The sequence below is a fragment of the Rhinolophus sinicus genome, chromosome 2 (genome assembly GCF_057876585.1).
Source record: "Rhinolophus sinicus isolate RSI-liver-muscle chromosome 2, RSI-T2T, whole genome shotgun sequence".
In the NCBI taxonomy this organism is placed as follows: domain Eukaryota; kingdom Metazoa; phylum Chordata; class Mammalia; order Chiroptera; family Rhinolophidae; genus Rhinolophus; species Rhinolophus sinicus.
In genome coordinates, this window is record NC_142502.1 from 19,378,946 (window position 1) to 19,396,350 (window position 17,405).

General features: G+C 40.7%; 1 protein-coding gene across 1 annotated transcript in view; it reads left to right on the forward strand.

Moving 5' to 3' along the window:
* The first annotated feature begins 1,249 nt into the window (after positions 1–1,249).
* The window catches only part of PLAGL1 (PLAG1 like zinc finger 1), a 105,461-nt gene continuing 89,305 nt past the window's right edge, over positions 1,250–17,405 (forward strand). The window contains exon 1 of the mRNA XM_088795424.1: positions 1,250–1,389. The gene's annotated coding sequence lies outside the window, so the exon portion shown is untranslated. The remainder of the gene's footprint in view (positions 1,390–17,405) is intronic.

Below are 17,405 nucleotides of genomic sequence, written 5' to 3' on the forward strand. Positions count from 1 at the left end.
CTAATGGAGGGTAACTATAACTACAGTAAAGAGATATGGAGATTCAAGGAGAAAAGCAGGTATAGGGCCTTACACAAGGAATGTACATGTCCTTATATTGTTATTGTTTGTCTTGGTTTATCAGCCCTTTGGGGATAGATTATAAACCTATTAATCTAAATTGTAGTAGTATTAATAATCAATAGAGAAAGTAAACACATAGGGCTGGCAGAGCAAGCAAATGTGTAACCTGAACACATTAAATCCATCTATTGATTTTGCAGCTGGGTACTTCACACGCAGTAGGGGGTAGTTTCAAGGGCAATCCATTTGCTATTGTACTGAGCTGGGGGAAATTTGTGGAAAATTCAGAAATACTGGTATTTCTGACACACTTTGTTCTCTCATGAGGGAATTTTCTTTTATTCTTTTCTTGCTTAAACAACCAGTCATAATAATGTATTGACATGTTAATATTTGTGAAGTGGAACTGTGGAAAAACCGGGTACTTGCAATGTAGCAGAACCGGATTCTGTGTGACCATGAGCAAGTCATATGACTTCTCTGAGCCTGCGGTTTTTGAGCTATAAAACTGGCGTAACGTCTGTGCATGAATTAAGTTCAACATGTATTTAAAGCACCTGGCACGTAATTGACAGTGTTATTTCCTTCCTCCCTAGGTCCACCTGACCATTGACAAAGAAATCGTCCCTATAAACAACACCTGTTGAGTATGCCAGGACCCATTCCAGGCGTTTGATGAGGTTCACCTCATTTAATTCTCGCAGCAAGCTTGCAAAGAGCGTCACAGAGGCACTTGACGCTTAAAGCGAATGAAGTTCCATCTTCAGGCTTCCTTGCTTGCACAAGTCCCTTCCAAACTCTTGAATCTAATTTTGTATTTTCCCCTTAAGAGGGCCACCCCACCCCTGGTTTAAGTTTCGGGCTCCCCAAAATCTGGATTCCCCCTGGATGAGTATTAGTCTTTTCCTCACTTTGCAGAGACGGGTAAAGTGAGTGGCCTAAGATTACACAGTTGTAAGTAGTGGAGCAAGAGTTGAACCGAAACGGCCTGATCCCCCAAACTCTTAGCCACTGGGGGTGATGACAGTGGTGTCGCTGGGAGAGAGACGGGGTTGCCAACTCAGGGGCGTGAGGTCAGCTCACGGGTCCCTCGGAGCAGCTACCGCGGACAGGATGGGGTCGGAGGGGATCGCCCGCCGAGGCTCCCCGCCCCTTCCTCCCCTTCCCCTTCTCCTTTTCCGCGCAGCCGAGTCGGAGCCGCGCTGCTCGCCCCGTGGCGGCGCAGCCCGGTCCGTTTCCCCCCAGCTGCCGGCTCCGGGCCGCCAGGTCCAGCTGGAGAACTTTCCAAAGCGGAGAAACTAGACGGAGACTCAGGAGGACCAGAAGGTGAGGCGCGGGGCGGAGCTGAGGCGGGAACCCGGCCGTTGGGGGCGCGGCGCTCCCGGGTGCGCAGACGGGTGATTGCTGGGCTGCAGGTGCCCGGGGCCGGGCGGGGCGGGGCGGGGTCATCGCGGGGCCCAAGAACCCCCCCTCCAGCTCGGTGTGCGGCGGGCTCGCTGGCCGCTGGCTGCCGCCTTCGTGCGGCTCGGGGTGCGCTTCCCCTTCGCGTGCAGTCTGCTGCTCCTCGCTCCCGGCGCGGGGCGGGGCGGGGGCGTGCGACTCTGAGCAGGGAGTGGAGGAGCTGCCACCTCCCGCCCGCCCTGCTGCCCCTGGCTGGGGCTAGGTGGGGGCGAAGGAGGCGTGTCTTGCCTGATCCAGGTTCTGAGTGCACAGTGGTTGGGGGAGCGGAGGGCACGCGGATGCCTGCTTTTACCGCCGAGTAATTTCTGAACCACCCAAAACGTGAGAATCTCAAGTTCAAGCGTAGCCAGTTCCCCGAGACTGAGTTGATGGGAAGAAAATGACCAAGTGGCGGCGGGGGAAGTCCCTGCAGACTTCGGGAGAAAAGGGGGCGGGGGAAACGGGGGGTGTGCCGCCTCCAGAACCCTAGGGGACGCACAGAGAATTATTATGGGGGCAGGGTGTCCTTGTTGGGTAGTGAGCGGGACACTACCCGCAGCTGTGGTCGCGGTAGCTTTTGCAGGTGTGCGGCTGTGTTTTGATATCAACGACAGCTCCCGTACTTCAACGTGTATACGGTGTGTGTGTGTGTGTTGGCGGGGAAGGGGGGGCTTCGCGGAGGGAAAGCGACCCCCTGGTGCTGCCTTTGTCTACTGAGTGTGAAGAGGTCCACTGTTTGAATGAAAGAAATAATTCCGAAGTGCTCAAGGAATGCATAAGGACATTACAAGATTTCTGTTGTCCGGTTCGGGCTGCCGAACCCGAGGCACCTCCCAGAAGCATCTAGAGAGTTTTTCAAAGTACACCTGTTGGGTCCACCCCAAAGATCCTGAATCAGGAGTGATGGAGCTGAAGCCCTGGCCTGTGCATTTTTGTAAAAACTTCCCCCGGGGATTTTGCTGGGGGTGCCTGGTTAAGAATCAGGAGATAGAAGAGCTGGGTTCCACTCCTTGTGACCGTTAAACAAATTTTAAGCAGTGTTTCCTCACCTGTAAACTGGCCCCTAAGAAATTGTTATAAAGATCAGATAGTATAGGATGTGTGCAAGTGTGTTGAAAAGGGAAAAATGCTTGCAGTGGCCACAAAAAGACAGTATGCTTTGATTCAGCAAGTGATGTTTGAATAAAGAGAGGAGACTGGAAGAACCTTGCCAGGGAAAAGGAAAGGAGGGTTTGTTTTCAGGTGATCAGATCTGTAATAGTGTTGGAGTTAAACTAACTCAGAAAATCAGTATCATCTGGATGAAAAGGAAGCAAGCTGCAGCCTGCCCCATCTGTGGATGATGGTTCAAAAAATGCACCATGTGTATTTCCTCTTCTCAAGAACCAAAGGGTTTGGATTTTCATTTAGGCAAATTAAGAGCCAATAATCACCAATGTGTCCTGCACTGTGATAACCCCAGTCTGTCTGAAGACTGCATGTTGTCCTGCTAAATGTGAATTTTTGTTCCATTGTTCAACAGATCTGCCTTGAGGATCTTAATGTACCAGGCATCCTTGAAATACAAAGATGAATAAAATGCTCTTTTTTTTTGCCCTAGCCATCTCTATCTAGTGGAGGAGACCGATGTGAAAACAGGGTACAATATGACCTGGTTACGATGATAATAAGGGTATAGAATGAACAAAGTACCATGTGGCCCACAGGACAGAGTAGCTCTACCAGCCTCAGGGGAAGGGCATCAGTAAGAGGTGACACAGGAGCTGGGTAGACAGCGCTCTTTTGTAAAAAGCTTCGAGAATGTTAAGATTCTATGTGAAGTTAAATCTATGTTCATAGTTTTCAATCTGATAAAATTCTAGTGTAATCATATGCTGACAGTCTAAACTAGAAATGACTTTTGGTTTCATGATGACTCTTAAAAATTTACTAGGCTTTCTGTAATTTTATCTTTATAAAATGCCTAAAGTTAATTCAAGAAAGGGGTTGTTAAGAAAACAAAGTAGAAGAAAAATTTTGAATGTGTCCTGCATTCTTACTATTTAGTTTCACTTAAAATATAATATTCAGATAAAGTCTTAACTACATGCACTTTTAAAAGTTTGCTTTTTTTGGTGGGTCTCATTACGTGCATTACGTAAGCTTAAAATGATTTAATAGAGGAGAGGGGCACAAAAGAACAACAGTAAGAGGAATAAAAAGGGAGGAGATGGAGAAGAGAAAAGAGTTTGATAAAATTGATAGTGGAAAGGAGCAGAAGTAAGCTCTTATTGGGGCTAACCTAAAAATAAAAGGCCTTTTAACATGAGAGGCAGCAAGCATTTATTGAGATCAATAAGAATAACTATTCAAGAATTATTAATTCAGGCAGAAGCCCAAATAATTTTCTGATTAGGAGACAAAAGCAAGGGGTATGAAAAAAAGAAGGAAAACAATTACATCAATAGAAGGAAGGCATTTCTAAAGGTGCAGATAACATGACATAGTGATGTTAATTCTAAACAATGTTTTTATTTTCAGTCCAGTAGTCATCAGTCCAGTAGTCATAATAACTGCTTTCTTGTTATCTTTGCAAACAGTTCTTTGGGAAACAGGTTATTTAGGCCAAGTCCAAAGGTCATTTCGCCCCATCTTAACATTCCAAGGTTTGGGACAGAAGACGTGCACGGCAGTACCTCTGGCATGGCAGCTTCCGCTCCATTTTCAAGTGGCTGCGTTTATATTATTGTTTACATAGGAAGGGAGAGTGAAAAAGAAATGGGTGAATCAAACATGGCTGCCAGCTTCTTCAGGCATCTATTGTCTTACATATTTTGGTTAAACTTATATATAGACTCTTAGTTTACAAAGTTATTTCAAACATATTTAGAGGGAAGCCATATAATGTGGTGGTTACAGCATGGCTCAACAGCCCTGAGTTGGAATGACTGTCTAAGCTGGTGACCTTGGACAAGGGTCGTAACTAGCTTTGTCTGCTCGTTTGTGAAATGAGGATAATAACATCTCCTGGAGACTTGTGAGGAATAACAGCTATGAGGCTTAGGAGGCACCTGGTAGTGATAAACCCTTAATCAGGAGTGGCCTCTGCTCTAGTTTTTATCTCACTTTACTAGGTCCTAGTGGAAGCACTGGTAAGCTAGACAGATAATGTTGTCCTTCTGGAATTGGAAGAGGCTGACTTGTTCAAGTCGTAAAGCTAACAGGTAGCTGAACTGAAGTGAGAAGCTATGATAGTTGCAATTTAGTCCTGTGCACTTCTGTTCCACGCCCTTGCTGATTCTGTTATGGCTGAGGTGGACTCTACCTGGAGTTTAAAGGGGCAAAGGCTATATTCATGGGTGTCAGTTACAACTCTTCCACTCGCAGCATCACCCAGTGACTCTCCTCTCCATGTCTCATGGTTGATTTCTATGAAAATTATGTTTTTCTTTCTGAAGCTTGTGGGTGGGAGTCCATTTCTGCTGGGGGGTGGCGTGAGGTGGGGAAACAGTGGGAAAGCCATAAGGAAGTCATATATGGAAGTACTTCATAAGGGGGAACCCCTCTCTCCAACTTTCAGCAATGTGTTATAATAGTACTAGAAAAACAGTCACTTTTATTGCTCAGCTACTTAACTGCTTTTATCTGCAGCTGATGCTGCTGGTGCAAAATTAATATTTCCTAGCATTATCCCCTTCCACATATGCCTGGTCCCTGGAGAGGTGGGTGACTGCATCATGGCTCTGTACAGAGAGCTCATGGATGTGGGTCAGATTTTAATTAGAATGTTAATTGGTAATTCGCAATGGAAAAGTATGACCAAGAATCTCTGCATTGTAAAACAGAAAAGTATAAAGGAAGAATGTTTTTGAGAGTAGCCCCCAGTGTCGCTCTGTTTTTTCTTATGAAGTATCTCCTTAATCTCCATAGAATATCACCTTTTTACTTTCAGATGCAGGTGGCCCCAATTTCATGTCTCTCAATTCAGCATTTTTAAGTGTCTCAACCAAGCAATCAAAAAATGTATGTGCCCAGATAGTGTTGGGTGCTATAGGTGAAGGTAGGAAGTGGACATTTAGCCTAGGGAGCAATGACTTTAAATGCTACATGGGCGTGGCACAGTCTCCTGGAAGAAAAGGATCCGTAGGCTGTCTAAAGTTTTGAGGAAGCTTCCCAGAGGAGAGGGAGGGGACAAGGAGAGGGAGGGGACACGCCCTTGCTGCAGGGTTGAGAATGGCCTTTCGGATTTTGTTCACCTGGGGACACAGGAACTTTGGGTGGCCTTAGGGATAGAGATGAAAGGGTAAAGCTACAAATAACTGGGACCTTGAAGCTGATCCCCCCCCCAAACTGCCTTGGGCATCCCAAAAGACTATACAGCAGGTTTACTTGCTGAGCAGCCTCTGGGATGGGAGAATATTAATGGCGAGGCAAAGTTTCCTCTGCCAGACTCCCTGACAGTCACAAGATGTGATAGAAAATTTGGTGAGTGGTATGATAGGCGGTATCTATTTGTTGAATACATTTGCTAAATATATAAAATACTGGGGTGGGGGTGCCAAAAATGTATACAAACAGACACTGGTCAATGTCGCTCAAGGAGCAGTTCACTGTATTCAGAAGTGTCTGGATGCTGATGGTAACCACTTTGAGCACCTGTTGTATTAATAATGGCAGAAGTCAAACGTGACTTGTATTCATCTTTTGTTATCGGCATACGAGTATATTGAGTATTACAATTTTAATACAGTTTTCCTTTCTTAAAATGTGTATACATTTTTTGGCACCCTCTGTATGTATATGTGTGTGTGTGTGTGTGTGTGTGTGTGTGTGTGTGTATATATATATATATATATATATATGTATATACTCCTGGGAGGTGGACTACAGCATAGGGAATAGAGTCAATGGAATTCTAACAGCTGTATACAATGTCAGAGGGATAGTAGATTGGGGAGAGGCGGAGTTATCACTTTGTGAGGAGTGTAAATGTCTAACTATTACATTTTGTTCTCTGGAGTTCTAGGGTTCCTCAGGTGTGCCCAAAAGTGGGTGTGGGTTGGGAGAAGGGATGAGGGAAAAATAAAGTGGATATTTTTTTACCATGCTGCTGCTTCCATCTGTTGTATTTTTATCTGTTTTCTATGTTGACTTTCTGATATGATATCATTATGAAAAAGAGTGCATCTACTTTTAAAAGTAAGAACACCACTATTATATGTGATTTCAAAGGTAACATTTTAGTCCGAATTATAGGGCTGCCCTGTATTTATTTGGAATATGAATCTATCTCTGTGAATACAGGACTCAAATCAAGACATTGGCTGTGTAATCCTTTATGGGCATCAGATTCTTTGTCCCAGGCCTGGTTACCATTAATAATGGAAATGTACTTTGGCTTTCCTAAATGCACCTGTGCTTATGATTTGTCTCTCTGACAACCATGGCTCCCAATCTGGAGATGAGTGCGTTCACATTTCACTTTTTTGAGCCTCAGGACTTTGCTAATGATGAATATGAAGGGCACGGTTCTGGGCAGAGAGCAGATGGGCCAGTGGGAGGAGGGCCACCCATGGAAGAGACTGTAGAATCCAGCCTGGAGCCAGGAGAAAGAATCGCAAGCTTGGGGGTCCTGGGATAGGGGCATCAGGGCTCTGAGGAGCCAGATTCGGGGACAAAGGCAATTGTATTTAAACTATAAAACCTCGTCTATATAGTACAATTCCTCACGTTAAAGAATGGTGAGGCAGTGTGGTTTTGTATAGCAAGCACAGCAAGACACCATGGGTTGTGGCTGTGGCTGCCTCTGTTCTTGGCTTTATGACCTTTGAGTCTGCTTCCTTATATGTAAAATGAAAGCGTTATACTAAGCATTCTGCGAGCTTCCTCCTCTGCTGAACAACCTGTTTCATGGCAGGTGTTTTTCATGAATATCTATGGATATGAATATGTATGGATGTTCCTGTCAGTGCTCATTTCTCATATTTCTCATATAACAAGAAATTGGATATTTCTTTTTTAATATATGTAGTACCACCAGATGTTAAAGATGTTTTTCAATAGAAAGTTTCCATTTATTTGAGCTTCAACATTTGGGTGGATTATTTCATTGTAATGACTCATGGTGACAGAGCACTGGGTTAATGCATTTTGTTCCCTTGTTTTATTTTGACACTGAGTTGTGTTAGATGTAAAATAAAATGGCATTAAAACCAAATAAAATTGCATTAAGTTTTGCATTATGATTCATCTATTATTTAAATACTTATTTCATTTACAAATTTAAAATTTGCTAGAAATATTTTGGTAAAGAAAGTAGCTCTAATATAGCTCACACATGAATACACACACACACACACACACACACACACACACACACTTCTTTTCTCTCGTATAAATACAAAGGAAGTTTGGAAGGATAGTCATCAAACTTTATCATGGCTACCTCAGAATGAATGATTAGAGGAGCTGGTAAACTTCTAATTTTGACATTGTTACAATGAACATATATTAATTTTTATAATTTCATGTATGTGAGTTGTTACAGGATGAGCCTTCATTATTATAAAGTATCTTACTTTATTGATTTATACATACAGTCGCCATTGGACATAAGTAATTTAAGACTAAAGTTCAATAGTATCGTTGTATAAGACCACACAGAGAAGCGAATAGCTCTTCCTTGATGGGTTTTGGAGTTGAAGGTGTTCCTTTTGTTGTGTGCTTGGACAGGATTCATGTGATAATTAATGTAAAAAATACTTTTTCCAGCCACTTAGGTGCTCAGAGATGAAAAATGAGTTTAACTGTATTTGGTTGTGGCTTCCTAGAGGGATATGTTGAGAAGGATCCCAAGGCCATGGCTATGTTCACGAGGCCAGAGTACCAGGGTCAGTCACTGGCCTGGCCTGGGTACCAAAGGATGAGGAAAATGGCTGATCATTTGCCATCCTTGAAGTCTAGAATTTTAGGTGATAAGTTTCTTTATGAAGGTAAATATTTCTTTTTGTCCAAATCTCTTAAGGACTGTACTCTTTATTACATTTAATCGGATAACATTTTGCAGAGTTGGTGGACAGTTTCATGATAAGTCGTCTTAAAATTGCAAGGACTGGAATCTTTTGTATTCCTCATAGAAGCTGGCATGATACATTACCTAAAAAAACTATTCAAGAATTCAGGACTAATGAAATAAATGACTAACTCATTTATTGTGGCAATATAAGGTTATAAGTAATAAGGATAATCCAGTATCATTGAGCATCAATTAAGATAAATGTATCCTTATCAAAACAGTTACCGGTATTGATGTTAAGCTGAGCAATTGAGTACTATAGCTTGTAATTTCTGTCTGTGACCCTCTTCAATCGTCTGTTTATGACACCAAGAAAGAGTTAAATGGCTTATTGCATGAAGAATGAGTAGCTCAATTTTTACATTTGTGGTTTACGTGGGCTCCAGGGTTGCTTATCTGCTGGATGTGGAAAGAAGGGTACACATAGTCTTCTTTTTCATAAGGACTAGATGTTGTAAAGGAAAAGTACAAAGTACCCCCTCCCTTTTTTTCTTGGAAAAAAAAGAAAGAGGAAAACACTTAATCAAGATGATTCACAGGGTAGTGTGAAGCTGCCAGCATATTGGGATTCCAATTATTTCAGACTGAATTTAAAAACAAAATCATGCATTTGGATGACATCCTGCTTACAACATATGAACAAGATATTTATTCATCCATTTATGCCAAGCCTTGTTCCGGACTCCAGGAATAGAGTAGTACACAAAAGCCCGAGCTCCTGCCCCATGTTATACATTACAGATGAGAAAATTCAATCTCTACAAAGTGTCTTGCCCAACATGGTAGCACTGGGACTTCATTCTAAATTCAGTGTTCTAGCCTCTACACCACATAATTTTAGAGGAACCTAGTTAAATATCAGCAGCATACTTCTTTCTGCGTTTTCTTGGCTCTTCCCTTGGTGGTGGTCCACTTTTTTCCATCCTATGGGGTATACCATCCATGAGCATCACTTACACCTTTGTCTGGTCCTAGGTCAAAACATTCAATTTCTAAAAAGCAATGTAGGGTCATGTTATTAGAAAATAATATAGAGTAAAAGAATTTGAGTAGTATTTTTCCAAACTTCTGAGTTTTAATTTGGTAGACTAAAACTAGCATTTAAAAAACATAATTTAAAAAATCTTAGACTACGTCAATTAGTAAGGTAAATATTATGTAAAATTTTATTCCATGAATATATATTTGTATTAGGTTGCAACATGAATATTTACCTTACTGTTGGTTGTGGTCAAAAGATTTTAAAACATATTGATTCAAAGAGCTTCGGGGAAGATATTGTTTATGACAAAATTAGAGGTATATGGTTATCCCTAGCTATCATTTGAGTGTGTGTGTTGTTTACCTAAAGGGTTCGTAGCAATAAAGTGGAATTTGTGTGATGAAAGTGCCAGTGGAAGTTATTTGGCATCTGAATATACGCCTGAACAGATTTTTTTATTTTATTGAACACACATGTAGTTATTGGGTTCCCTGTGTCCTGTACTTTTGCTTATTGTGGTTTCCTGTATTAAGTAGTTTCATTATTTTTTGAAGTATGTTTATTTTATAATTTAATTGCATGGTATATAGAGAAATTTGGGGAAATAATGTACCTAATTGAGGCAATATTCTATGTTATCTGATTATGATAAAGTCTACAGCTGATTAGACTTTAATGTAAGTTGCGAATATTACACGCTAACTTATTTTAAAACTGATTTAGTATATTATTTTTCATTTAATTTCTAAATGTCAGTGGATTTTACCTGAAGATATTATTTGTAATAAAAGAGTAACAGATACAGTTTTATAAATTGGGGTTTTTCATGGACTATAGGAAAACATCATTAGTTTGGAATTTGTGATAATTTGGACAAGGATTGGACTAATATTTTGGAAAGATGAGAGCTTGTTGCTAAAACAAAAAGAAAAAGAAAAAGAAAAAGAAAAAAACTGTGCAAATAGATTTTAAGAGTCTTAAATCTGTGTAAAAATACATTTTTGAAAGCACATAAAAAATCTACTTTTCTATGTTGTAATTTATTTCAGAGACATACAATAAAATCTCAATTGTTGAGATGGCCAGGACAGTGATGTATTTAAATATTATATGCATATTTCTTTGCCAGGCAAGAACTTACTCCCTAGAATAAGTTTATAATCTAATTATGAAGACAGAAATGTAGAAGAAAAGCTAGGCTTGAAAGAATGTAGAGATATATTTTTCTACAGACAGAGAGAGGATAGGAGAACAACATACAAAAGATAATTTCCTTAAGAAGGGTTCTGGGCAAGAAAGCTGAGGGAGCTCTGGTCGCTGGTATCAAAGACCTTCCAGTGGAATTGCATTATGGGCACATTTATTTGAGTTCAAACAGTCAAGAGAAATAAAGAGAAGGAGAAACTAATCAGTTCGGGAGGTACCTAGCATTTCATGCAAGTGGGTATATGTTCTGGAAGAGTATGTTATGGGGAATGGGAATTTTTTCTTCTTTTGGTTGGTCTCAATCCCACTCAACTCTCACCAGATGGTAAATATTTTTTAGCTCAACCCAGCCTGCATCCCACTTAACTCTCAGCAAACAACCTGACCTCTGACCTCATTTAAAAATAAACAAACAAACAAACAAACAAACAAATAAACAAATAAATAAATAATGGCAGCTTTAAATTGTGATCTGCCTCCTTCCCATTCATCTTTCCCCACCCCTGCCATTTGTCCTACTCTTTTCCAAGCCTCAGAGGTATCTCTCTTTTCAAGACTTGTCTTCTCTCATCCAAGGCTTGGCTCCCTCAGTTCTATTCTCCCCCTTCTAATCAGAGGTTAACCACACAGAGGATAAAAGTCCTGGCTCTGGAGCCGGAGTCTGCCAGGTTGAAATATGGTTTCGTACTTTCTAAATGTGTGGCCATGGGCCTATTGCTTAACCTCTATGTGCTTCAGTTTTCCTAGGTGATGGGCTTGGAACAGTATCTGGCACAAGCTCTTAATGAATGTTAGTTTCTACCATTCCTACCACTATTACTGTTAACCTACTACTTTCTATTGTTTTTCACCTCTTAGCACATATGTTTGCCAATTCTGGAAAAGAATAAAGCCAAATCTTCTCTTGACCCTGGTCCCCTTCTAACTACTGTATTCTCTTCTCTCTCTCCTCTTCTTACCCAAGTGTTCTAAAGATTATTCAAGATCTTCTTCACCTCCTATTAGCTTTTATTTTCTTTTTAGAAAAATTTCAATGAGATATTGACTACCATGTTTCCCTGAAAATAAGACCTAGCCAGACCATCAGTTTTAATGTGTCTTTTGGAGCAAAAATTAATGTAAGACTCGGTCTTATTTTACTATATATAAGACTAGGTCTTATAGTATGATATGATATGATATGATATGCTATGATATGATATGATATGATATAGTATAATACAATACCTGGTCTTTTATTAATTTTTGCTTCAAAAGACGTGTTAGAGCTGATCGTCTGGCTAGGTCTTATTTTCGGGGAAACACGGTACTATATACAAAAATTACAAAATATTTTCTATTTTGAGTACTCTGAAAACCTATGTATCTACTACTTACTGTTAACTTTAGATTTCCCTGTAAGCTCCTTCCTAAATCTTTCCCTCATTTCCCTTTCAATGTTATCATTATGCAGATTTCTATGTTTATCATTCCCTTACTTCACAGATTTACCTAATATTTGTGAATATTTAATTTTTCATATTGTTGAACTTTTTAAGTAGAATTATATGATATAAATTATCTGGAAACTTGCTTTTTTGAACCTAACTATAATTTCATTCATTTTTATTGGCGTAAAGAATGTCATTATATGCCACAATTTACTCATTTTTTCTGTTGATGCACATTTGGACCTTTAACCATGATAAACAGGTTTGCTATGAACATTGTACATATATCCTGGTGTACACAGATTTCTTTAGGATTCATACATAAAAATAGAATTTCTGAAACATTTAGTATATACTCCTTTGTATTCATTGAGTATTGCAAATTGGTGGTCAAAGTGGTTATGCTACTTGATATTCTCACCAGAAGTGTAAATGCTCTTGTCAGACTCTTTAATTTTGGAGTGTGAAATGGTGTCTAACATTTTAAAATTACATTATCTGATTACTGATGAAGTCAATCACATTTTCACTTGTTTCTTGACCATTTTGGTTTATTCTTCAGTGAAATACCTCTTTATCTGTTTTGCTCAGTTTCCTTTCAGGCTGTTTATCTCGCCCTCTTATTTATTTAGCAGTTCCTTATAATTCTGGGATAACAAGCCTATCTCCAAATTTGTGGTTTGTCTTTTTACTCTCTTTATGTCCTTTTTCCCTCCCTCAGCTCCTTTTGAAATATTTTTCTTTGTCACTAGTTTCCAGCAATTTGATTATGATGTGTCTTGATGTAGTTTTCTTCTGTTTTTAAAAACTTACTGAGATATAATTCGTATACCATAGAATTTACTCATTTAAAGAGTACAGTTCTATAGAATTTAGTATATTCATACTGTTGTGTATCTATCGCCATAATCAATTCTAGAATATTTTCATTACCTGAAAAAGAAACCTCATTCCCCAATCCTCCCATCTCACCAGCCCTAAGCAATGACCAGTTTGCTTTCTATCTCTCTGTTTGCCAATTCTGGGCATTTCATAGAAATGGAATCGTACAATATGTGGTCTTTTGTGACTGATTTTTTTTCACATAGCATAATGTTTCAAAAGTCATCCATGTTGTAGGATGTATCAGTACTTCATTTCTTTTTTGCTGCTAAGTAATATTTCTTTATATGACTATATCATATTTTATTTATCCATTTGTTGGAAAGACTGTTCTTTTCCCCATTGAATTGTCTTTATACTTTTATAAAAAAGTCAACTGGCCATAGATTTTTGAGTTTAGTTTTGGACTTTCAGTTCTCTTCCATTGACCTGTATCTATTCCATATGAGTGCCACATTATGTCTTTTTTTCATGTTTAAGTATTTAGTCATAGACCCACTGTTTTAAATGTATCTTTATGGACTGTCCAAAGGCAATTTTTGTCCTCAGACTCCTGAAAATTTTAAATGATCCAAGCCACTCCTGTGAAGATCAAATTTTCAAATTCTTTACCAAGGACAGTCCACCTTTGTGTTCCCAGGTATTCAGCTAGCAGCAGTCTATGCTTCAAGCACCCATATTTTACCGGCAAAGCTGGTGATTTTTATTCCATTTCTGCCAAGTTCTGCACCTTGAAACAGTTGTCAGGATCTAAACCTTAAATGGCACGTTGTTTCATGCTGTGATAGGATAGGCATACGTGCAGTATGGTCAGGCTTTTCCCTTTCACACAAAAGAAATCCTTGCTTATACTAAAAACTTCCTGGCATAAGGTCGATGACCAATAAACTGAAATGCACTCAAAGCAATCTCCCCAATTCCTGGCATGGAATGCAGACTGGGGGCTGCTTGGGGGCCTACTGAGGTTCCGCAGATAACGTGGCAGAGGTGAGGCCAGGCTTCTGCCTTCCACGCACTCACGGCCCAGGACCTCTGACCTGGGAGGTCCACCAGGGGCACATCACCAGGTTCAGGGCAGCCTCATGACCCTGTCTGGCACCTTGGCATACAGAGGCCACGAGGCCACACCTAGAGCCACACGCTATCCTGAAACCCCACAAGCAGCACCGAGTACCACACTGTCTTGGTTATTGTAGCTTTAGAGTAAATTTTGAAATTGGGAAGGGTGAGCCCTCCAACTTTGATCTTGTTTTTCAGGATTGTTTTAGTTATCCTGGTTCCCTCAAATATCCATATGAATTTGAAGAGCTGCTTCTTAATTTCTGTAAAGAAGTTACCTGGATTATTGATAGAGATTGCATTGCACTTCTAGATCAATTTCAGGTGTCGCTTTCTTTATTTCTAGTATTATGATCTTCATTTCCTTCTGAGTCCTCACTAGTAGCACCTTTAATGTCCATGTTTCTACTAACTGTTCAAGGAAATGTCAGGTGTTTTGTTTTTTTAACTTTTTAAAAAAAATTTTATTGGGGAATATTGGGGAACAGTGTGTTTCTCCAGGGCCCATCAGCTCCAAGTCGTTGTCCTTCAATCTAGTTGTGGAGGGCGCTGCTCAGCTCCAAGACCAGTCGCCGTTTTCAAACTTAGTTGCAGGGATCGCAGCCCACCATCGCATGTGGGAATTGATCCGGCAACTTTGTTGTTAGGAGCTCGCACTCTAACCAACTGGGCCTTCCGGCCGTCCCTCAGGCAGCTCAGTGGCAGCTCGTTGTCTTCAATCTAGTTGGGGGGGGGGGGAGCGCAGCTCACTGGCTCATGTGGGAATCGAACTGGCGACCTTGTTGTTCAGAGCTTGTGCTCTAACCCACTGAACCATCTGGCCGCCTCAGGAAATCTCAGTTTTTTTCTATCATGTTTCTCAAAAGTTTTCACCCACTGCCTAATTACAAGGTTATTCCATATTTTTCGGTATTTGTTATAACAGCATGCCACTTCCAGACACCAAAGTTTATAATAGTTTTCTGTTGCCGCCAGAACAAATTAACATAAACTTAAGTGGTTTAAAACACTTATTTTATTACCTCACAGTTCTGTATGTCACGAGTCTGAGTGGACCCTTCAATAGTTCTTCAGCATTATCTCCCACCATTTCCCTTATATATTCTAGGCTCTAGTGATAACAGGCAGCTGGTAGGTCCCTGTAGATATCATGCCATTTCCATATCTGTGCACTGCTTGTGCCCTTCCCTTTATCAAGTGTATCTCAGTCAGTTTGTGCTGTTGTAACAGAATCCCATAGACTGGTGGCTTAAACAAACATTTATTTCTCACAGTTCTGGAGGTTGGAAGTCCAAGATCAGGGTGCCAGTATAGTTAGGTTCTTGATGAGGGCCCTCTTATGGGTTATGTGCTCACATTGCCTTGCCTTAGTACTTGCATCCAGAGAGCAGGAGAGCTCTAGTGACATTATCCCCTTATCATTTTTTGATAATCCCATCATGGGGCTCTACCTTCATGATCTCATCTAAACCTAATCATCTTGCAAAGGTGTCCCCTCCAAATACTATCATATTTGGGAGTTAGGCCATTGACATATTAATTTTGGGAGGATCCAAACATTCAGTCCATAACATTCTACTTCCAGCCCCCACCCAAGTTCATGTCCTTCTCACATGCAAATACATTTATTACATCCCAACAGCTCCAAAAGTCTTAACTCATTCCAGCATCAACTTTAAAGTCCAAAGTCTCATCTCAGTATCGTCTAAATCAGTTATTGGTGAGACTTGAAGTATGATTCATCCTGAGTCAAAATTCCTCTCCAGCTGTGAACCTGTGAAACCAAACAAGTTACGTGCTTCTAAAGTACAAAGGTGGGAAAGACATAAGATAGACATTCCCATTCCAAAAGGGAGAAATAGGAAAGAAGGAAGGGATGGTGAGTCTCAAGCAAGTCCATAACCTATCAAGACAAATTCCGTTGGACTTTAAGTTTCAAGAATAATCCTCTTTGGCTGGGAGTTCTGCCTTCAGGACCCACTGGGGCAACTGTCTTGACTCTTGGCTCTGCCAGGTGAGGGTCATGTCTCCATTTCTCTGGGCAGCCCCAACTACACAACACTGCTTGGCAGCGGTTCCACCCTTTAAAACCAAGGTTGGGGCAGCCTTGGCCCACCCCCACCCCCACCCCCCAAACACACATGGGCCCATGCAGTCTGGATCTGTGGTGGGAGTGGCAGCCCTGATCTCTGAATCTATGAATCTTCAGTGTCATTCTTCCTTTGTCTTAAAGAATAGCACATGTTTGCAACCACATAAATTCAACGTCAGGTCCTGTAAGGTCTGAGAAGTCTGAGAGCCTTCCTTCACTTTATCCCATCTCTGCTTCCTTCAGTTCAAACTGTCAGTGTTCCTCCTGGGGTGGCTGATTAGGTCCATGGTTCACACCATACTAAGCTCCTTATCATATGGTTGGTCAGCCCCACCCTTGATATTCTCCTCTGAACATGCTTTCTCATTATTTGCAATATGGGTAAGCTAAGTATTTTCTAAATCTTTAAGTTCTGGTTTCTTTTTTGCTTAACAATTCCTTCTTCAATTCATTTCTCTTTATTCTAAGCCACTGGGAGGAACCGAGCAGCTCCTTTAAAACTTTGCATAGAAATTTCTACAGCAAAATATCCAATTTCATTGGTTGGAAGTTCTATCTTCCACAAAACCCTAGAAGATGAACACAATTCAGCCAAGTTCTTTGCCACTTTACAGCAAGGATTGGCTTTCTCCATGGTCCAACATCACCTTCATCTGAGATCTCATCAGGATGGCTTTTACCATGTCTCTACCAACATTCTGTACATGATGACCTATGTATTCTCTAAGAAGATGGACAAAGGCTGTCTCTACAGTTCTCCTCTTTTCTTTTTGAGCTCTCACCAGAATCGCCTTTAAAAATGTCGTCATAGCAATATTAGCTTTTCTAGCATGCATTTCAAAATGCTTGCAACCTCTACCCAAAAGCCCCTTCATATTTTTCAAAATATGGAAGTTCCAAAGCCCCTTCCATATGTTTTTAGGAATTTGTTACAGCAGCACCCCACTTCTCAGTACCAGCTTAGTCAGTTTGGGCTGCCATAACAGAATACAATAGACCAGGTGGCTTCAACAACAAATATTTATTTCTCACAGCTTTGGAGACTGGTAGTCCAAGATCAGGGTATCAGCATTGTGGGATTTTTAGTGAGGGCCCTCTTCCTGGTTACACCCTCACATTGCCTTTTCTTAGTGTTTGCATGTTCTGGTTTCATCATACCTTTTAATGGCCCATAATGGGAACTCTACCCTCAGGACC